This window comes from Manis javanica, chromosome 13, assembly GCF_040802235.1.
Source record: "Manis javanica isolate MJ-LG chromosome 13, MJ_LKY, whole genome shotgun sequence".
NCBI classification, from domain to species: domain Eukaryota; kingdom Metazoa; phylum Chordata; class Mammalia; order Pholidota; family Manidae; genus Manis; species Manis javanica.
The window spans coordinates 91,731,801-91,754,999 of NC_133168.1; the positions used below are offsets into that span (position 1 = coordinate 91,731,801).

The 23,199-nt window shown below is 48.9% G+C and overlaps 1 protein-coding gene across 11 annotated transcripts in view; it reads left to right on the forward strand.

Moving 5' to 3' along the window:
• GATAD2A (GATA zinc finger domain containing 2A) overlaps positions 1-23,199 on the forward strand; it is a 97,461-nt gene that overhangs the window by 36,588 nt on the left and 37,674 nt on the right. The gene's annotated exons all lie outside the window — the stretch shown is intronic.

The following is a 23,199-nucleotide window of genomic DNA, read 5'->3' on the forward strand; positions in this document are numbered from 1 at the left end:
GTGAGTGCATGAGAAGGTGGGGGCTTGGTTTTGTGAGGTTTCAGCTTTTATCTTCATATAGCAAGAAAATAGGGGCACAGTCAAGTAATCCTCATATTAGGGAAACATTTCCAGAATGTTCTCTTAGCAAACACAAACTTTACTGGTGCTTTAAAAATTCTTTTTTAGATTGAGATATAATTTGCATATCACAGTTCACCTATTCATAGTAGATGATTCAGTGATTTTTTTTAATGTTCAAGAATTGTGCAACTATCACTTCTATCTAGTTCCAGAACAACTTTCATCATCCCGAAACAAACCCCACGCCTACAGCAGTCACTGCCCATCCTCTTCCCCAGCCTTTGCAATCAGTAATCTGCTTTTTGTCTATGTATTGGCCTGTTCTGGACATTTCATATCAATAGAATGAAATAGCGTGTGACCTTGTGTGTTTGGCTTCTCACTCAGCATGTTTTTGATGTTCACCCACGTTGTACTGTGTATCAGGACTTCATCCATTTTTTATGGCTGAGTAATATTCCACCACAGGGATGGACCATGTATTTCGTTAATTCCATCATCTGGATGATTTTGGGATGTTTTTACCTTTCTGCAGTTGTGCACAGTGCTGCTATGAACATGTGTGTACACAGATGTGTGTGTGGATGCATTTGAAGTTCCCCTGTGTATTCCTAGGAGTGGAATTGCTGGGTCATGTGCTAGCTCTGGGCTTAACTTTTTTTTTTAAGGGCAGAAATGTTTTATTTATTTATTTTCTAAGTAATAACATAAATAAATGAACGCATGACTGAATGCATCGCTGCATGGGAAGAAAGGGGGATATAGCCATCTAATCTCCTAATATATTTCTTCACCTAACTTTTTTAAAAAATTCATTTTATTATCATTAATCTACAATTACATGAAGAATATTATAGTTACTAGATTCCCCCCTTCACCAAGTCCCCCCCTCACAAACCCCATTACAGTCACTGTCCAGCAGCATAGTAAGATGCTGTAGACTCACTACTTGTCTTCTCTGTGTTGCACATCCCTCCCTATGCTCCCCCTGCCCACATTATACATGCTAATTGTAAGGACCCCTTTCTTTTTCCCTGCCCTTATCCCTCCCTTCCCACCCCTCCTGCCCAGTCCCTTTCCCTTTGGTAACCGTTAGTCCATTCTTGGGTTCTGTGATTCTGCTGCTGTTTTGTTCCTTTAGTTTTTCTTTGTTATACTCCACATATGAGTGAAATCATTTGGTGCTTCTCTTTCTTCACCTGGCTTATTTCACTGAGCATAATACCCTCTAGCTCCATCCATTGTTGTTGCAAATGGTAGGATTTGTTTTCTTCTTATGGCTGAATAATATTCCATTGTGTATATGTACCACATCTTCTGTATCCATTCATCTATTGATGGACACATAGGTTGCTTCCATTTCTTGGCTATTATAAATAGTGCTGTGATAAACATAGGGGTACATCTGTCTTTTTCAAACTGGGTTGCTGAATTCTTAGGGTAAATTCCTAGAAGTGGAATTCCTGCGTCAAATGGTATTCTATTTTGAGCTTTTTGAGGAACCTCCATACTGCTTTCCACAATGGTTGAACTAATTTGCATTCCCACCAGCAGTGTAGGAGGGTTCCCCTTTCTCCACATCCCTGCCAGCATTTGTTGTTCTTAGTCTTTTTGATGCTGGCCATCCTTACTGGTGTGAGGTGATACCTCATTGTGGTTTTAATTTGCATTTCCCTGATGATTAGTGATGTGGAGCATCTTTTCATGTGTCTGTTGGCCATCTGAATTTCTTCTTTGGAGAACTGTCTCTTCATATCCTTGACCCATTTGTTAATCGGGTTATTTGTTTTTTGGGTGTTGAGCTGTGTACGTTCTTTATATATTTTGGATGTTAATCCCTTGTCAGATATGTCATTTACAAATATATTTTCCCATGCTGTAGGATGCCTTTTTGTTCTGTTGTTGGTGTCCTTTGCCGTACAGAAACTTTTTAGTTTGATGTATTCCCATGAGTTCATCTTTGCTTTTGTTTCCCTTGCTCGAGAGTTGCGTTCAGGAAGAAGTTGCTCGTGTGTATATTCAGGAGATTTTTGCCTGTGTTGTCTTCTAAGAGTTTTATGGTTTCATGGCTTACATTCAGGTCTTTGATCCATTTCGAGTTTACTTTTGTGTATGGGGTTAAACAATAATCTGGTTATTCTCTTGCGTGTAGCTGTCCAGTTTTGCCAACACCAGCTGTTGAAGAGTCTGTCAGGCAGCTACATCATTTATGTCCCAGCACTGCCCAAAGCCAGCAGAGCTCTTTGGAGACAAGCACTCAAATTCTGTACCAGTTTCCCAGAGCTAGTTGAGGATTGCTGCTGTTGATGGTGTTTGATACTTGGTGCTAGGGGCAGCACACAATGGGGCAGCCAGGAGGAGGGTGGGCCTGGCACTTGGCTGTCAACAGTCTTTTCTTTAGACATTAGCATTTAAAAATCATGGAACTGTACATCTGGAAAATGTCACCTGCAGCCGAGTGGGGTGAGTGACTGACCCATCCTTTAGCCCAGGACATTGTCTGAAGCTAGGGGGTCTAGTTTAGGGTTCTCCGAGGTCCTGGGCTGGGTGCCCTCACCTTTGCCTGGTCATTTGTTGACTAAGCAGTACATGGTCAAAGCATTAAGTACTTACTTAATGAATGAGTGAATGAACAAATGAGTGAAACCTCCTTTCCTGTCACAGGGCCAGCAGGGGAGGCACAGCCATAGCAATACAGTCAGTCAGTTTGGGGGTTTGGCAGGAAGCTTCCAGTTTCCATCCCAGGTGTTCCTTTGGGTCCCGCCTCTTCCCATCCTATGCAGGAAGGGGCTTGATTGGGAAGGCCAGTCTGTGAGTAGTCATGGCATGTAATGGTCAAGGTCAAACGGGCAACACCCTTGAGCAATTATTTTTTAAAGATTTATAAATGTCAGTCTGTGTGTATTCTTTGTTGTGTATGGATATGTCAGCTCAGCAAATCAAATGATTTTATGTTTTCTCTGATTAGCAGACGCCCACACCCTCCTTCAGTTGAACCATGGCCTGTGGTCTGCTGGGTTCTCTGCCTTTCTGCCACCCAGAACCCAGCGGGCACAGAAGAGGAGCAGGGAAAGAGGAGGGCTGGCTCCTGGTGGGCACTGAGGTGCACACACAGCCCACACACAACACCCCACATCATATGTGCTTGCTGGCGTGCACACCCTGGGTCAGACTGCCTGCTGGGGCTTTCTGCCCTTGAATTTTGTCTGTCAGGGGTCTTGTTCATTTGGCAGGTACACACTGCTCATGCACCAAGAAACCAGCCTTATATGTCGGGCGTTAAAAGGATTAAAAATGGGTGAGACTTAACAGAAAAACAGTTCACAGAGAAAGTGGATGCAGATGCTCCTTAACCAAGGCATGAAGATACTCAGTCTTTCTGCTACTAAGAATAATGTTTGTTGGAGCTTCCCCACCACATCTCTGATCTTTTGTCTCCAGAGTTGGACACCATTCTGTTGGTGGGAATCAGGCATCACCATGTGCTACTTTTGAGAGTTGCCAACAACTCTGAGGGGGATTTGCTTACCCTCTGCTCCAGCAGTTCCTCTTCTGGAAATGTACCCCAGAGATACACTGTCAAACGTGAGGGTTGTGATGAAACTGTTCATCACAAGAATGTGAACTAGCGAAACTGGGGAATGACTTAGATGGTTGTCGGTGGGGACTCAGGGGTGGAGCTGCTGGTGGTGTGGAGCCACGCCCCCGAGTGAAGGAAGGAGGGGTGTCTGTTGTGTCTCAGTGACGGGAAATGACAAGTGGAAAAAACCAAGTGAGGTAAAGAGCTGTAGTGCACTCACTCATCTAAGGAAAGTGGACGGGGTGGGGGCATGGACATATGTATATTTGCTATATTTTATTTTTACACACAGAAGTATAAAACATAAATGAACCACATAGTCACCTCCAGGGGGAGGGGTGGGAGGGGACAGGGTTGCCAGGAGATGACTCTGGGTTTCCTTTCTGAGAGCACCGTGTGTTTTAATAATTATAACACAAAAGTATGTCAGATGCTGGGTGGGTGGGGAAGCAATCTCTAGAAACCAAAGCAAAATGAAGTAAATGAATTCAGGTTCATTCGCTTGTCAGCTGAGACTCAGGTATGTGACTTAACCCTCTCGCAGGACTTAGTACTAAACATAGTAGTTTGTAATGTTTTAATGAGATGTGCCATTAAGGCCAATTTTTTTTTTTTAAAAGATCTTTAACAGGTTTTAGGAATTGTATTTTTAATTTTAGGTTACAATGTCATAGTCTCACAGTAATGTCCCACCTTATCCGTGGGAAGCACGTTGCAGGACTCCCAGTGGATTCCTGAAACTGAGGATAGTACTGAACCCTGTATACATTTTTTTTCCTTATCTACATCCCTGTGACAAAGTTTAATTTATGAATTAGGCACAGTAAGAGGTTAACAACAGTAACAATGCAAGAGAAGTTAAGGTATGTGAATGTCATCTCTGTCTCTCAAGATGCCACATTGCCCTTCCCCTCACCCCTGTGGCGATTCTGTGGCCTGAGCACACGCCTGTGTGATGAGGAGTGAGGTGGCTGACACGGGCACTGTGACCCAGCGGGAGGCAGGTGCCTGTATGAGGAGCATATGCTTCCCCACGGTCAGCTGAAACCTGGGAAAACAAAACAGGGGTAAGGGGGGCCTGCTGTGTAGAAGGAGAGAACAAATAATGTCTTTAAGAACCACAATTTTCATCACCAAAGAAAAATTCAAACGTAAAATGAAAGCACTATGTTAAAATGTTTTACTTCCTAAATCTACATCTGGGAGTGTCCTGATTGTGTAGACAGTAAGAGGATTGTGTCAGTGTCCCCCTCCCTGAGGGTGGGACAGGTGGGTGGGAATCAGAACAGGTCCCTGAGTTGGAGCATCAGATGTGCTACAAATCCATGGGTCCATGCCTGTTGGTGCTCAAACGAAAGGAAGAGACTCACTGGTCCCCTTTGGAGGGTGTTAGGGATCCAGCTCATTTTGAAACTTGGTAAATAGAGGGAGAGAAGCAAGCATTTATCCTTCCTCTTCTCCGTGAGCTGAACTCTCAAAGGAGCAAAAGAGTGGGTGAGGGCAAGGTTCCTTCACAGATCAGTGCTGCCCTACAGAACTTTCCAGAATGTACCTGTGCTGTCCAATGTGGCACCTGGAATAGTTTGAGGAAGTCAGGTTTTAATTTAATTTTATTCTATTTAGCCACATGTGGCTAATGGACAGTACAGCTATTGATATATTCTGGCTAATTAAAGTGCAGTGATGGAATTACAAGCTTGTAAGGTTTCAGACACCTAATGAGATGATGGGTCCAGACCGTGATCTTCAGTGGCCGCCAGCCCAGTGAGGGTGCACCTGCTTCTGGAGGGACGTGTGCTTGGTTGGGCCTCAAAATCTAGTTGACAGGAAATCAGGGGCATGTTGCATTATACCACAAGGATGCCACTAGCTTATTGTACTGTGGGAAGCAGGACACATGGCCTGAATTCTTCACTGCACCATTGAAGGAAAGCTGTGGGGGGTTATCTGTAGATTTCAATCTAGTGTAACTCTGACACAGATGGAGAAATGCTTGTTAAGTTGTGGAAGTTGGGGTCGTGGGAGCGTGGTTTGTCCTGCAGAGATAAATACTGCCCAGGTCATTCGTAAAGGAATGTCGTATGGGATTTGTTTCACAGAAGCCAGTAGGACATGTGGAAGACCTGGAACCTGGGTGGTGGACATGCGCAGTTAACCCTGCTGTTCTCCCTGCTTCTGTGGGTGTGTTTGCAATTTTCTGTTGTCAACATTTGAAAAATGGGCTGGACCCAGGCATTCCCTTGGCGTTTTTGATGCACTTTGCCCAGGGCAGGGGAAATCGATGTTCAGGGACATTTACAGTGGTGGTTGCTTGTGGTTTATTAAAATTGAAGCAGGAAATCTTCCAGCAGAGATTCTGGAATTGCTGGCAGGGGCTGTGGCCTGTGGCCTGTCACCTGTCAGGTGAGAACCTCTCATTACAGCATTCTTATTTTCTTTGTTTACACTGTGCCCTGTTACCCTTCCTGCAGTCCTCAGAGAGCATCAGAGATGAAGTGGGTGCTGTTCCCATTTCACAGGTGAGGAAGCTCTGAGGGGCATGAAGGGGAGCCTGGCCTTGGGGTTTCCTCCTCGTGTGCCGTGATGCTGATGACACCTTCCTGCCTGGGAGCCTGGGAGCTTGCGGCCTCCGCGCACAGCCCCTGGAGCTCATCACCATGTCTCCTTCCTCCCGTGGGTACTCTGAGTCTGTACCGCCCCTTATGTTGTGTTCTAGGTTAACGTATTCGTGATGAGAGACCCACCGCCTGGTTGGTGTCCTCTGTTCGTGGCAGCTGAAGCCAGTCAGGAGTGGATAAAGTAGGCGGTCAACTGGTCTTCAACATGACTTTGTCTCATGAAACAGCAGTGTCCCACAAGTTTGATCCTGTGTGTGGTCTAGGGATTACTGTGGCTGCCAGTGTCGGGGAGACCTTGTACATGTATGGAGAGACCACAAGTCTCTGGGCCTGCTCTGTGTCCCCCCCCCCACCAGCTGCTTCCTTGCAAGCCCTTCAGGGGCTTCCTGGGGCCTGGGCTGCTCTGGGTGGGAGGCCTGTTACTGGGCCCCCAGGGGTGTCACTGGTTGGAACTAGGCAGGCGTGTGGATGAATGAATGAGTGAAGCACGGTTGTGATGGGTCTGACTGAGAGCATTTGCTACTGCTTGTAGCCTAAGGCCTAACCTTCTCCATGGCTTCCTGTTGCAGTATTGTCCTTGTGTGCCACCTGGCCATACTCCCAGGCATCAACTCCTTTGCTGGGAGACGCTTCTTAATCCCTGTCTTTGCAGTGGGCCTGCTGTGGGAACTGGACGGTTGATGTGTGGAGGGGCCACACCCTGTGGATGACAGTGGCCCCTTGGTTGTTGGGGACATTTCCCTGAGGGCCCAGTTCTGTGCTTTTGGGGTCGGAGTAAACCTTTTAGTAGTTTAGCAGCTCTATGGGGGTTTGTGGTTCTTGGGATTTGGATTGTTTTTCCTGCCTTTAACAAAGTGACATAAAATTCATGTAACACAAAATCAACCATTTTAACCATTTTAAAGTATGCATTTCAGTGACATTTAATAGATTTACACCGTGGTGCAATCATCACATCTAATTCCAGGATACTCTATCCCAAAAACGAGCGTATACTTTGTTAGCTGCCATTCCCCATTCCCGTCTTGGGGCCAGGCCTCATCCCTTGGGCCTTGGTAACTACCAATCTGCTTTCCCTCTCTCTGGATTTGCCATTCTGGGCATTTCCTATAGATGGGATCGTACAACATGTAGACTTTTGTGACTGGCATCTCTCACTCAGCTTCATATTTTCACTGTTCATCCACATTGTGACATGAATCAGAACTCTATTCCTTTTTTTCATTTTTTTCATAGGGTATGTACATTTAAAATTTTATTTCTTTAATTTTGGTATTAATATACAATCACATGAGCAACACTGTGGTTACTAGATTCCCCCCATTATCGAGTCCCCACCACATATCCCATTACAGTCACTGCCCATCAGTGTAGTAAGATGCTAGAGAGTCACTGCTTGTATTCCTTTTTATGGCTGAGTAATATTCCATAGTATGTGTACACCACAGACTGGTTATCCATTCATCTGTGCATGGCCATTTGGGTGTTTTTACTTGTTGGCTGTTGTGAATAGTGCTGCTTTTAATTTTAACATTTGTGTACAAGTTTTTGAATACATTTTCACATCTCTCAGGTATACACCTAGCCGAAGAATGGCTGGGTCATACGTTAATGTTGTATATAACTGTCTCTGCGGACCTGCCAGACTGTCAGCCACATCATTGCACTATGTTACATTCCCAGCAGCAGTGTGGGAGGGTTCCTGCTTCTCCCCGCCCTCAACACCACTTGTTCTTTTCTTTCCTCCATTATAGCTGCCCTAGCAGGTGTGAGGTGGCATCTCACTGTGCTTTTGGTTTGCATTTCCCTGATGACTAATGACGCTGACCATCCATCGTTGCCTGTGCTTATTGGCCATTTGTGTATATTTTTTGGAGAAATATGTGTTCATGTCCTTTCTCCTTTTTTGAATTGGGTTTGCTGTTGATTTGTATATGAGTTCTTTATATGTTCTGGACATTAGATCCTTATCAGATATATAATTTGCAAGTGTTTTCTCCAATTCTGTAGGGTTATTTCCCACTTTTCATTGTCCTTTGCCCAAAATATTTTAATTTTGATGAAGTCAAAAGTCAAAATATTCTTACTGTTTTTTTCTTTTGCTGATATTGTATTTTTAGTGTCATATCTAAGAATCTCTTGCCAAACCCAAGGTCACGATTTACTGTTATGTTTTCTTCTGAGAGTTTTATAGGTTTGGCTTTTGATATTTAGGTCTCTGACCCATTTTGAGGTAATTGTTAGATCTGATGAGAGGTGAGGGTTTTGTGTGTTTCTGATCGTCTCTTCTGTTGGCCTGATGACATTTGGACTTGGTTCACTAGGAGGGGGGAGGGTGATCGCTGGGAAATCCGAAAGTACTTTTTCTCACCTAACAAATTGTATTGAGCACCATATTCTGTCCTGGACCCTGGGACAGTAGCACTGAAGAGGTGTTCCCTGTTCTCATGGGGGATGGGGGTGGAGAGCACCAGAGAGAGGAGTTAAGTAGATAGAAGGGCAGGTGGTGGTGAAATGGGAAAGAGGGTAGAGACCTGTGGTGGGGATTGTGTCATTTTGCTGTCTCAGCTGGGACCTGAACACAGAGCTCTGTACAGACAGCTGGGGGCAGAACCTTCCAGGCAGAGGGAGCAGGAAGGGCATAGGCCCTAAGTGAGACTGGACTTGGCCCGCAGAGGAGGAGCAGCCAGGGCATCCATGTGGCTGGAGCTGAGAAAAGGGCTTTGGGTTGGGCGAGGGGGCATGGGATGGCAGATGAGGTCAGATGATGAGATGATGACAGGCCCTTGAGGCCGGGGTGAAGGCCTTGTTTGACCGAGTAGCATGATTTACAAAAGGGCCCCTGATGTGTGACACTCTCGTGCTCAGCTCTGCTGTTTTCTGAGGTGGGTGTAGGTGCCCATTCTCAGACCCACTCCCTGCCCAAGGGGAAGATTGCCCTACAGGGTGGAGGGGAGAAGTAGGATTTCTGTTCCTGCTCTGACAGCTGGTGTGGAAAGCGCTGCTACAGGAACTGTTCATCAGTAGGAACTGTTTTATAGTCCCACGGCCTTCATTGAGGCTAAAAACTTACTTTAATGCCAGAAGCAGGTTTCCTTGCTGGTTTGGAGCCTCCAGAGGCAGCTGCCAGCTCTGACGCCACAGGGCATGTGCAGGGAGGAGCCGGACAAAAGGAAGCCCAGGCAGCACCTATGGTCATCGCCATATTGCCCTGTGTCCTAATGGAAATGGTAAAAGAGGTGCACTGCGGTCCCCACTTTCCACGCACGGTTCCTCTTGGGAACGCAGGTAGCTTTTCTGGCCCTTCCTGGAATTTTTGTGCAAAACCTGCCTGTCACTTCAGCCATAGGCCTCAGTGGAGCTGGTGCTCAGTGCTGCGTCTTGTCTGGGCTCTAGAAGGGTTGAAGCCCCCATTTTGTGATGGGCATGTTGCAGATGGCATGGAGAGGGCGGGCATAGCTCTTAGTGGACTGCGGAGGCTCACGGCCCAGGAGGCCCCTTGGGAGGGACAGGTGACCAGCTGGCCCCACGGCAGCAGGCGCACCAGGAGGACTCCTGGTCATTGCTCTCCTGTGGACATTAGCTGTTGCACAGATTCTCCTCCCAGGCAGCACCTTTTATTCTGTGTCATGGGCTCGTCCCGCAGCACCTGTTCTCTCTCCAGGGCAGCAAGGTTGGGCTTTGGCCACAGGCCCCTGCTGCTGTGGGGGCTCAGGTGCTCCCGTGGGGCTGCATGCAGGTGGGCAGCTTTGGGTACTTACTGAGCACTTCTGAGAGCAAAACACACGTTTCACATGCACTGTGATCCTGGGGTAGCTACTGACAGTTTTAAAGAAACTTGTGACCAGCCTCTCCCCCTTTGAAAGTGACCCGTGTAGGTGCCCTTTCTTGCACCGTATGCTCAGCTTGGGAAGGAAGGCAGGCTTCATCTCGTTGCTGGGAAAGGGCTCTCCGAGTTGCAGACGGAGCCGAGTGGGATCTGGGTGTTGGGACTAGATTGTTCCCTGTTTTCAGAAATTTTCAGGAGAGATGGGCTGTGTCTGGGGGGAAGGTAAAACCATAATCACTACACCACCTTCCTGGGATGGGATCTGCGCTACCTCCAGTGCGTGGGCCCCCCTTCCGTGACTGCTGGGAGGGAAGTCGAGGTCTGGAGACCTGGTATCCCAGGCCTGGTCCTGCGTGTCCTGAGGGTGAGTTTGAGCTGCTGGGCTGGCAGTAACTGGCATGAGCTTCAGGACTGTCGTTTTCTGGCAGTGATGTGTTCCCAAACCTGCTCTGTTTGCACACACTGCTAGAGTGAGCTGCCACCAGAGCTGTTCTCCATTGTGCAGGCTGCGGGGGATTTGTGTTTAGGAATCTGAAGACCATTAAGGTTTTATCTTCAAAATGTTGATGGTTACTGTATAGTATGTTAAAGTTTCTGCTCTCCAGGCTAATTTTGTTGACGATATCCCAAAACATTAATCTGGAGGCATCATTTGCAAGTCCTCCTCCTTAATGAAACAATCAGATTGTAAATGGATGTTTATTTGCAGATGTAGCAGCCGGAGGCACCTGGTTCCTTTTATTCCCTTCAGTCAAAACAACCTGCATCTCTGGGTGGTTCTTGAACCCAGGACTGGAGGTGACCAGCTCGAATGGAAGTCTTGGTCTGACTTTGCCTTGGATGGCGATTCCCCTACCCCTGGTGGTGCTGGGCTTGCATTTGATGTGTGATAAGCATTTCAGATGGAGTGTAGTGTTTGGGCACACCTGGGGTGTTAGAAGTGCCCTGTTAGGAGGAAGTTGAGATGCTCCTAAACTTGACCTTCCCTTTTGGCTTCTGTGACGAGCTGAGTACCTCACTTGCAAATGGTGTGTCTTGCAGGAAGGATTGGGTAAGAGAGCACCTATGGGGCTGGGTGCGAGGGGTTTGTGAGGGGTTTCCGAGTACAGAGCCAGGCCTGGGTTGATTTGTCTGACAGACGGAGTGACTGGACTGGAGGCACTCCATTATGTGCATTCACGTGGCTTTCTGGAATCTCCTCTGCCATTCCACAGCTCTGCGTGCTGCCCCTCGGTCCTTCAGGCTCACTGTGCAGTCCCTGGACCCCTGCAGGGCACGGGTAGCCCAGGCAAGCCCATGGGAGTCTCAGGCACCACTCTACCCTCTCAAACTGATTGTAAGTGGCCTTTCTGTACCACGAATGCCTTTTTCTTCTCAGTAATCTAAAGTCCATTTAGAAAAGTTGTTAAAGGTTCTGAACTTCTTTATTTTGCTTCATCTACTTTTCTTGGAGATGGGTTTTCACATACCTGTATGTTTCTGCCACTTCATCTTTTCTGCTTCCATTTCTTCCTCCCTTTTACATCTCTGTAAATCCAGATTCCATCTTTGGGGCCCAGCTCCTATGAAGCATTTCGAGATTCTTCCCCTACTACCCTAGACTGTCAGGGTGGATTTCTTTTCCAGTGTCAACTTTGTATAAAATGGTGATCGGCACATGCATCTCACTGCGCTGGGTCTGTGCTGCCACAAAGGTGGGGACCATGGGCTGTCCCTTCTGCCTTCCACAGAGGAGGTGCCCCCTGGACCCTGGTCCCTCAGAGGTCACTGTCTGGTGCAGAATCTGTATTTGCCCGGGGCCTGTTGACATCTGTGTCCTGCTGGCCAGACAGGCTGTGCTCTACGAGAAGGGGTGTCCCAGGCAGTTAGTAACTGACTGAGCTCCTCGTGCTGTAAAAGTCTCTTTCTGGGTTCCACGTCACTCAGATGAACAGTGAGCAGCATGAGTCCTCTGCCTCCCTGGAAGCTTAGGCTGCTGTGTGTGTGAATAGAAGCGAGCATGGCTGCAGTGCTAGTGATTTGAAGATGTTGTGCTGCTCCGGCCGGCCGTGGAACTCTGTCCCGGAAGGAGCTTGAGGAGGCGTGGGTGAAGCGGTGAAGGTGCGCGGGGATTCACAAGAGGCCCTGCAGGGTTCTGGGCTCCTCCGGCTTTCAAGTTGGTCATTCTGGCCCCTGTGTCTAATGTCATTTCCATGCTTAATGGTTTTCCTCCTCCTGAGACAGGTAGGTTGAAGCTGAGCAGACACTGAGCACCCATGAGAACTGCTGTTCTTTTGCTCAGAATTGAACTGGGAAGAAGGACCTTTCCTGAGATACCTGGTCAAGATTTGAGAGTGTGAAGAGGAGATGAAAACTGTATGTGTGTGTGTGTGTGTAGTGCATGGGTGCCTGTGCATGAGTGTGGGCACACAAACGTGTGTGTTTTGGTGTGTGTGGTGCAAGGTTGCTTGATGTGCTGCTAACCTCGTGTGCTGCAGCTTTGGGGGCAGGGAGGTGTCTGTTGAGGCCCCAGTTTCCCGTGTCCATCTCCTGCCAATGGAGTGTCCATTGAGTGGGGTCTACTGCTCCCAAGCCTGGGGCACCATGTGTTCCTTGTCCCTTTCCCTTGGCCTCTCTGGAACCCAGGTCCCAGGACCATGACTTTAGGAAGCTGTTCGTAGATTGGCCACCTCATGAGAAGCCTTTGAAAGAGTGACTGAGTCCTTTGACCAGGACAGAAGCATTTGTCAGTCATGTGTACGCTTTTGTGAAGTGGCTGTCCACCTGTTGAACTGCTCTGGCCCCTCTTCGCACCAGGTAGAAGGTTCCCCAGGGTCAGGGAGTCCCAGTGTGGGATGGGTAGGATACCACCAGGTTGGGGGTGAAGTGACGAGCCCGCCATCGGGCCCAGTATTCCTGTAAAGTTCAGCAGAACTGGAGGACTAAGGTGCTGATGAGGTGGAGGCTCAACCCCAGGTAGGTCCCTGAGGCTCCCGCACTGCCGCCAGGCTGGGCTGGGCTGTGGAGCAGAGCCTCGGTACCAGGCAGAACACAGCGGAGTGCAGGTGGTGATTGCTCAGAGATCTCCATCCTTCCCGTGGGGAGGACACAGGGTGCAGGGCTGTGGCAGTGCTGCCTCCTCGTGCTGTAGAACGTGGAACCCAGAAAGAGACTTTTACAGCACGAGGAGCTCAGCCTGCCCAGAACCTAACCTGGAGTGGGATAGTTGGGGGGCAGTGTGGTGTGGACCTCTGCCCTTCTCAGGGTTTCCCTGACACACAAGACCCTGCTGTCCCCAGCCATCAAGAGCAAAGGTGAGTCCTGGTTACCTGGAGAAGTTGGGCCCTGCAGTTCCCTTCCTCCCTTGGGCTTTCTCCGGGGGCACCCAGGTCTCCAGCGACTCAGCTCCAGTGTGTCCCCCATGGCTGGACCCGTGCCCATCAGGTCCTTCTCAGCCTCTGCGCTTGTCCTAAGCACTTTGGTCTGATGCTCAGGCATGTGTGTTTCTGTAATTGGGTTAAAGTTTCATCCAGTGAAATAATGAAGTTTATGGCATGAAATTTCCTTCTGCGAGGGACCTATTTATCTTGAGAATGTGTAGGGCTTTTAGGATGGTATAAAACTGACCCATGTAGTTACTAGACAGACTGACCTTGCAGTGAGCTGTCTGTGATTGGCACTTTTCGAAACTAAATTTCTCCTGGCTTGTCAAAAGGTTTAAGTTTGGGACCTATTTATCTTGAGAATGTGTAGGGCTTTTAGGATGGTATAAAACTGACCCATGTAGTTACTAGACAGACTGACCTTGCAGTGAGCTGTCTGTGATTGGCACTTTTCGAAACTAAATTTCTCCTGGCTTGTCAAAAGGTTTAAGTTTGAGTCCTGGCCTGTTTTTACACATTCAAGTCCTGTTTTTGAAATGTGTTTTTACATTTCAAGTCCTGTTTTTGAAATGTATTTTCTCTGTAGTCAGTTCTGCTATAATGCTTGTTTTGAAAAAAGATTTGTTCCAACACTACTGATACATAGTGGATGGTTGAAGCTTAACACACAGTGTTGTGTTTGTTAATGTGTGATTTTTTGTCTGGGAGAAATGCTAGGTTAGAGGTTGGGAAGCTGTCGTCCACAGGCTGGCATCCTGTTTTGGTAAATAAAGTTTGATTTGGAATATAGCTATACCCATTTGACTGAAGAGCTGAGTAGTCAGGATGCCCAGTGACCCTCAGAGCTAAAAATACTTCCCTTTAAGAAAAGTTTGTCAACTCCTATACTAGGTGAATCCAGAAAACTGTTCCTGGCTAAAAGAGCACCTGCCCATATATAAAATCAAAACACACACACATCTCAGTCATGTACCAAGCCTCCTCCAGGCCTTACCCACCCACTCCTGGGGTCAGACAGCCTTCCAGCATGTCAGAGTAACTCAAACTGCAGCCCACCCACAGCCACAGCAAATGCCAGGTCTTCCCCCAGGTGAGGAGTCAGGCTCCAGGTAGCTTTGTGTATAAGCATACATCATTTTATTGCACTTGCTTTATTGTGCTTTGCAGATACTGCATTTTTTATGGATTGGAGGTTTATGTCAGACCTGTGTCAACTAGTCTCTTAGTGTCATTTCCCCAACAGTGTTTGCTCATTTTAAGTCTCTGTCACATTTTGGTGATTCATTATTTCAAACTTTTTTGTAACTGCTTGTTATAGTGATGTGTGATTGCTGAAAGCTCAGATGATGGGTAGCGTTTTTAGCAACAAAGTATTCTTCATTTAAGGTGTACATTGTTTTATTTAAGACATAATGTTGTGGCACACTTCATAGACTACATAGTACACTTCATAGTATTAGTGTAAACATAACTTTTGCAGTATTTGGCAGAAACATAATTGGCAGTATCTCCGGGTATGCCTGTATTCCTTAGCTGTTTGACAAGCTGCCATTTTAAAAATCAGGTTCCTGTCTTTTGCTGTGTCACTGATGAAGTTTTGGAGTATTGGGCATCTAACTCTGTTGTTCCCAGAAGCTCTGTGTTTCTATCGCACGGTTTTGCAACAAGTGGCCAGTTTTTAGAAATGCATGTTGCACTCCAGCAGAATGTACTGTACTTTGAAAGCAAACAGCAAAAGGTGGTGTCTCTCACTGATGACACTCCCTAAAGTTGGAATCATTTAATATCTTGTCTGGACCCTATGGGGTGAGAGGTGAGGCCCAATTTCCCCTCTTTGAGGAGTTTCCAGTGTCCTTTGGAAACCTCATGCCTGATTTTGGGTGGTAGACGGGGTGTTTTGATGGGCACTGGGGGAGCATGTCTAAGTGAAGTTTCAGCACGCCCCACCCATTAGATGTGTGAGTGCCGCCTGCCTCAGTTTTCCACCTGTAAGGTGAGCTGATGATAGCACTAGTGTTGCAGGTGGTTGTGAGGATCATCTGAGGTGACCTTGTGGGGTGACTGCTCAATCGGTGTTAGGTCTTCTGCCATTAGACTTAAGGGCAGCTCCACATGTCTGTTAACAACTGAGGAGCAATAAACTTGGGTCGAGGTCTGAGGATCCAGGGTTGAAAGGGGCTCTGAGGTGTCTGGTCCAGGCCTCCCACCCCCCAGCTCCTCACTGTTAATCCTATCTTCATTCCTTCATTCATTCATCAAATGTTTGCTGTGCATCTGTCTACTGTGTGGCTGGCCCACTTCTAGGGGACGTTGATGTTGAGGCCCTGCTGTTATGTAGCCTGTTAGCTGGTGGGTGGTGGTGACATATGCCTATGGGGGTCCATACCTTCTGGCTGGGGGGTTGTCCCTGGCCTGGCCTCAGGCAAGGCCAATCTTAATTCTCTCAGTCACAGCCCCTGTGGAGGCTTTTGAGGATAGCTGCCATCTGCTTGTCACTCCAGATAAAAATATACCATTCAAACACATAGACTTTATTTATTTATTTATTTATTTATTTTTATTTTTATTTTTTAAATTTTTTATTAAGGTATGATTGATACACACTCTTATGAAGGTTTTACATGAAAAAACAAGGTGGTTACTACATTTACCCTTATTATCAAGTCTACCCATACCCCAATGCAGGCGCTGTCCATCAGTACAGCAAGTTGCCAGAGATCCACTATGTCTCTTCTCTGTGCTACACTGTTTTCCCCTTGAACCCCTCACACCATGTGCAGTAAACATAATACCCCTCAGTCCCCTTCTCCCTCCCTCCCCACCCACCCTCGCACACCCTTCCCCTTTGGTAACCACTAGTTCATTCTTAGCGTCTCTGAGTCTGCTGCTGTTTTGTTCCTTCACTTTTGCTTCGTTGTTATACTCTACAAATGAGGGAAATCATTTGGCATTTGTCTTTCTCCACCTGGCTTATTTCACTGAGCATAATATCCTCCAGCTCCATCCATGTTGTTGCAAACGGTGGGATTTGTTTCTTTCTTATGACTGAATAGTATTCCATTGTATATATGTACCACTTCTTTATCCATTCATCTACAGATGGACACTTAGGTTGCTTCCATATCTTGGCTGTTGTAAAAAGTGCTGTGATAAACATAGGGGTGCATATGTCTTTTTGAATCTGAGAAGTTGAATTCTTTGTTCTTAAATTCTAAGGAGTGGGATTCTGGGGTCAAATGGTATTTCTATTTTTAGTTTTTTGAGGAACCTCCATATTGCTTTCCACAATGGTTGAACTAGCTTACATTCCCACCAGCAGTGTAGGAGGGTTCCCCTTTCTCCGCATCCTTGCCAGCATTTGTTGTTCTTAGTTTTTTCGATGCTGGCCATCTTTACTGGTGTGAGGCGATGTCTTCTTGTGGTTTTAGTTTGCATTCCCTGATGATTAGCGATGTGGAGCATCTTTTCATGTGTCTGTTGTCCATCTGAATTTCTTCTTCGGAGAACTGTCTCTTCATATCCTCTGCCCATTTGTTAATCAGGTTATTTGCTTTTTGGGTGCTGAGGTGTGTAAGTTCTTTATATATTTTGAAGGTTAACCCTTGTCAGATATGTCATTTAAAAATATATTCTCCCATGCTGTAGGATGCCTTTTTGTTCTGTTGATGATGTCCTTTGCCATACAAAACCTTTTTAGTTTGATGTAGTCCCATAAGTTAATTTTTGCTTTTGTTTCCCTTTCTTGAGGAGATGGGTTCAGGAAGAAGCTGCTCATGCTTATATTCAGGAGATGTTTGCCTATGTTATCTTCTAAGAGTTTAATGGTTTCATGACTTACCTTCAGATCTTTAATCCATTTTGAGTTTACTTTTGTGTATGGGGTTAAACAGTAATCCAGTTTCATTCTCTTGCATGTAGCTGTCCAGTTTTGCCAACACCAGCTGTTGAAGAGGCTGGCATTTCCCAATTGTATGTCCATGGCTCCTTTATCATATATCAATTGACCATATATGGTTGGGTTTCTATCAGGGCTCTCTAGTCTGTTCCATTGGTCTGTGGGTCTGTTCTTGTGCCAGTACCAAATTGTCTTGATTACTGTGGCTTTCTAGTAGAGCTTGAAGTTGGGGAGTGTAATTCCCCCTGCTATATTTTTCCTTCTCAGGATTGTTTGGGCTATTTGGGGTCTTTTGTGGTTCCATATGAATTTTAGGATGATTTTCTCTAGTTCATTGAAGAATGCTGTTGGTATTTTGATAGGAATTGCATTGAATCTATAGATTGCTTTAGGCAGGATGGCCATTTTGACAATATTAATTCTTATCCATGAGCATGGGATGCAAACACATAGGCTTTAGACCATACAGTGGAACGTTCCCTGGTGGGCAGCTCGTGAGAATGCCCAGTGGAAATAAGAGTGGTGGACCTGATTCTAGACCCTTAGCACCCCGTAGGCTTGGATTTCCCCACCTCATGGGATGGATGATACGCCTGTCCTCTGGGTGAGTGGCAGCTGTCACACCCAGCATGTGTGGTTGTGCCCCCCTCCCTCAGCCCTGCCTTGCACACAGGACCCCTGGAGGGAACATCTCCCCTCGTCTTCTGAGTCCAGGTATTCTGAGTCCAGCTGGGCCTTGGGTCTTACTGATGGTAGATAGGAGAGGAAATGCCTGATTTTTGAAACGTCTGAAGTTTGCAGACCATGAAGGGTTAAGACCCGAGCTTCAGTCAGTGAGTGGTAAGACTTTGCCTTTTGATCAGATCTTAAGCACAGGACTCACTGTGGCTGCCTTCCCCTGCTGAGACCCTCCCTCTCCAGTGGCCTGGACCCTCTCCCCAGATTCCTGAGCCTGGGAGGCACCATCTCAGTACACTCACCTTCCAGAAAGTCAGAATGCAGTCATTTTCAAGGAAAGCACTTCACTTGTTTGCTCTGCTCTACCCTGTAGGGCAACCCCGGGTAATTTACAGAAATGCAGAGTTAGCTCAGTAGCACATAGCAGACCCATACTGTTTACACTGAAAATGAAGATGAATGGGGAAAGACGTTTCTACCAAGGAAGAGTTTAGCCTTGAGTGGGAGGAGAAGCCGCTGAGCAGTTGTGGGGTCATCGTGGCAGTCCTGGCCAGGACCGTGTGGATGTGGGTCCTCCTGTGGTGATGGATGCTCTGGCTCCGTGGCCCCTCAGGGCAGCTGGTACAGGGTGTGGGAGTGAGTGGAGAGGTTTGGGTTAACTGCTTAGAGCTTGGAGGTCACTAGTGACACAGAAGGTGGCCTTGTAAGCTGCATGGACATTTGCCAGTAACGAATGGGAAGATGGCTGCAGCATCTGCCCCCTCAGTCCACTTAAGGTTACATGTCATGTTCTCGGTTTGGCCTGCTGGAGGAGCCAGCCGCTTGTCCGCCCCGTCTCACAGGCCTCTGGACCTAGGGCCCTCCTCCCCCTGCCTCCCCACAGGACCTTCACTCACACCCCCGTCCCTGGGGGCTCTTGTCCTTCCCCTTCTCACCTCTGTAGGTGGGAGTGTTATTGTATTTAGCTTTCCTCCTTCTGTTCCTTCTCTTTGCATATAGGACTGAGACACAGTCATTGGTAAAATAAATAATCTAATCCAGACACTTTTAATACAGAGAGTGAACGTTTTTTCATAATCCACTCCAGAGGTAAGTGCTATGGATTTTAACCAATTTCTTTGAGTTGTAATTTTAGTAAACTTTAAGCATTTTTTCCTGCAGAGTTGCAAGCATTTGTAAACCCTGTGAAGGCTATTGCAGTATTCTGCAGTGAAGTCACTCTTTCTCTTCACGTAGCATGTTTCTGATATGTGGGTGGGCAAACACTCAGGGAGTGACAAGCTCCCCTTCCCAGTCACTGCCTGAGGTCTGGTCTCTGTTCTCTGCTGTGGCTGGTGGTGGTGGCTGGCTTTTGGGGTCATCTTTCTGTTTCCCAAGTTAAGGCTGAGCACAAGGGATGCAATTTAAGAGAGTTTGATTTTTAAAACTCAAGAGCTGACATTTTTGGTGTGAGCTGTTTCCAGAATGCAGCCACTGCATCCCTACCACTATCACTTAGATAATGTGTCAGGAAGGAGCTTTGCCAGAGCAGACTGAGGTCTCTGCTCTGGAAGGGAAGATGTGTGTCTGTCAGCTAGGGGCTGCCGGCACCTAAGAGCAGCTCAACTGTTCTCTGCCCAAGTCCTGCCCCAGGCACCTGGGTTTGACTCAAAAAGTGGGGGATCCACAGAGCGGTGCAGGTCCAGGACTTCTGAAGCTTCCTCAGGGTACTGTCCTGGGAAGGGTAAAGGGGGTTCCTGGGTCCAGGCAGGAGACGAGAGGCCATGCAGCGAGGTGGCACAGCCTGAGCCTCGGAACCACCAGGGCACAGATACCCCCCCCTGTGCTGTGCAGCTGCCCAGTGGAGCTCCTGCTCAGTCACCTGTGTGTCAAGAGTGTGGAGCTTGGCTAGTGGGCTGCTGAGGCCAGTGTCTGGTGTCGGTTTCTTGGCCCTTCTTCCTTCTGGACAGGAACGGTGGCCCACACCGCCCTAGGACAGTGGCAGACGGTGGCTGCTGTATGTGCAGGCCTGCACCTAAGAGCAAATGCTCCCCAAGCGTGGGGTCTGGTAGATGGCTCAACTCAGCCTGTCCAAACGAACCCACTCCCAGCCTTCCTCCCCCAGATCGCTTCTTCCTCATCTCAGAAAATCAGTCAGTTGCTCAGGCAAAAACACAACAAAGCAAGCCCCCTTCTGCCTCCTGTTCAGCTGTTGGTGTGTTGTGTTGTCCATATCCTCTACAGTACACCCAGCATTTGGTCATGTCTCCCACAGCCCTCTTCCCACTGCGTTCTGAGCCACAGGATCCAGAAGCCTCCAACTGCTCCCCCTGCCGCCCCTGCCCCAGTCTGTCCCCATCAGCCAGGTGACAAATCGATCCCTCCCCCTACATCCCTCTGTGCTCCTCCTGAGGCCAGTCTACATTTAGCACCTTCTTTCCCCACCTCTTCACACTCCCTTTTCAGGGCTCCAGGAAAAGCACCCCAAGTCCACCTCTCAGAGACATTGGCGCTGCCCCTTCTCCCAGCGTGGACTGCTAAGCCTCACTTTCCTCCTGCCTGAAACAAGAGTTTGCTGGTGCTGTTCCTTCTGGTCTGTTGATAACAGAGTAGCATGAACCGCATTTCCTGGTATAAGTGGGTAATGCCTCAGGGTTGTGGCTTTGTGATTGTGTCTATTTACTTTTTTTTTTTTTTTAAATCGAGATGTTTACTGGCATTGTGTGCCCGACCTGTGTGCCATGTGCTTTCTCTTGGTCTCCTGAGTCCTGTTCAGAAATTTGAGTTCCTACTACAGCGTAATTCACCCTTTTGGAGTTGTTCTGGGACAGGTTTTCCACCCGAGATTCCCACACTAGTTGGACAGGGCATTTTACCAAAATAAAGAAGTTTTTGGTAGAGGCGAGCTCAGTGGCCCCATCATCCCGGAGTTGGTCTACGTTGGGCCCTGTTGCCTCTACGGTGGCTGGAACCTGCCCTCCTAGGGGCGGAGGAAGACCCCTCGCCGAGGCCCATCTCCACCCCACATGCCCATACAGGAGCCCGGAGGACGCACCGAGTAGGCCCTGCTCACCTTGGTTGTGCTGGAGAGTGAGGAGGAGGGGTGAGACCGCCTGCGTTTCAGCCCTGCCCCTGGGGAGCCCTGTGCCTCAGCCAGCCGCGCAGCCCTGGTGGCCTCATCTTTTACAGAGGGCCTGTGGCCGCAGGGGCCTCCTGGACAGCAGCCAGCGCGGGAGGGGGCTGCTCCCTGTGCGCCAGGTTCCCTAGCGGGGCTGTGGCCGAACTTCTGCTGTTGTTGCTGCTTCCCTTCTTCCCCTCCCACTACTTGCCCAGAATTTTGAAGCAGATCCTAATCTGCCAGTTGGTACAGAATAACAGCAGCCTCTTCACCTGCTCTTTGGAAAGTGCTGTGATGCACCTCCTCCTGGCTTCAGTCACGCTTCATTCCCCAGACTCACTCGTTCCTCAAAGCTGGTCTCTTCCTGAGAACTTTGTCACTCTCACTGGGTCTGTGCCTGCAGGGTGGTGACCGCCAGCTCTGATGTGCTGGGGGCACTGGGCCTTTCTGATGGGCCTTCCAGCAGGAGCAAATGGCCTGCAGTCCCTGAGATTGGCAGGTCTTGGCCGACATGGCCTCTGCTGCACGGCCTCTCTGTGGAGAAGGCACCACCCTAAGGGGAAGGTCAGAGCCCGAGGTGCCATCCCCACAGCCAGCCCCACCCCCTCCAGGTGCGTTTGTCTTTCATGGTGGGGGAGGAGGGCAGCAGGCGTGTTCCCCCACCCACCAAGTGGCCCGCCAGAGGCGCAAGGCTTGTGAGGCCCGGCCAGCCATTGGTTCCGGGCCCAGGGTTGGCAGAGCTCCAGCCTCTCAGCTTCAGAATGAGCTGCCTGGACACTGCACACACAGCACAAACAGCCAGTCTCCTGGGCCCTCTGCTGGGGACCCCAACAGCTGCCAGAGCTGGGATGCTGGGGGGCCCTAAGGCCGCAGTCGTCGCTGGGCCTGCAGCGAGCAGCCCTGTGCTTGTGAGGCTCTGCTCTGGCCCCTGTGACTGTCCTGCACTCACCAAATGAGGAGCTGCTGTTTCAGGTCGCTTGGGCACTGCCTTGCCAGTCTGGTGACCAGGCGCCCGGCAACGTGGTTGTCGGCTCTCTCCCCCACCCCCGTTCATGTGGGCAGTTGGTAGGAAGGACTTCATGCAGGTCTGGGGCTCAGATGAACTTGATGGGTTGGAGCTGGAGGCTTACAAGGCTGAAGGCTGCTCAGGGGCTTCCAGGCTGGCGCAGAGGCAGAGTGGGGCAGCATGTAGGGGTCAGTGCAGGATTGGGGGGTCCGGCATCAAGGTGTGGCAGTGCATTCTCTCCGTCTACTTCGGAGCCTCCCTCCGCAGTGGGGACCAGGTGATGCTGGGAGCTTGTCGGGACAGAACTGCTTTGAACTCCAGCAAGGGCCCTCCTTCCCTGAGGTCCTGGCTTCCCTCACCTTCTGCCCCACCAGCCTCCTCCCTGGCTCTGGGAGTACATGTACCTGCCATCCCTGCCACCCCAGTTGCCCTGTCATCCAGTTCCCCAAATGAGGAGCTGCTGTTTCAGGCGTCACCTGAGGAAAAACGACCCACCCCTCCCACAGTGCGGGGGACGCCCGACTTTTGTGGGCTCATCTGCAGGCTCACAGGGAGGCAGGCTTGGCAGACCCAGTGAGGGGGCTGACGGGGTTTGGGCTCAGGGCATGTGGGAGGACAGAGGCCATGGGAACCCAGGCTGAGGGATGTGGCAGCTCCCCTTGCTGCCCTTGGGGTAGGTGGTGGAGGACTGACTGGGAGATAACGGGCCAGAGTGGAGGGTCAGGGTGGTTTGGGGTGGCCAGGCACAGGCTGGGAAGCCAGGAGGGATCAGGGGCGCAAGGAGGCTGAGGGGTGGCCTGGGCCTTTGAGCTTCAGAGTTCTTGGCCCACCCTCGGTCCCCCAGTGGTGACATGGCCATGGGGGGACCTGCCTGAGGAGCAGATGGATGAGTGCTCTGGCCAGGCCATGCGGGCCTAACATGTGCAGACGGGTCACCCTTCCTTTTGCTCACGGAGCGCAGAGCAGCTGTCACTTTTTTATCTGTTGTCTGAGTCCAGAAAGGGCCCTTTGGGGCAGGGCCCGTTGCTGTTGCTCATTTGTGAAATCAGCTGCATTACAGAGATTGTCAGT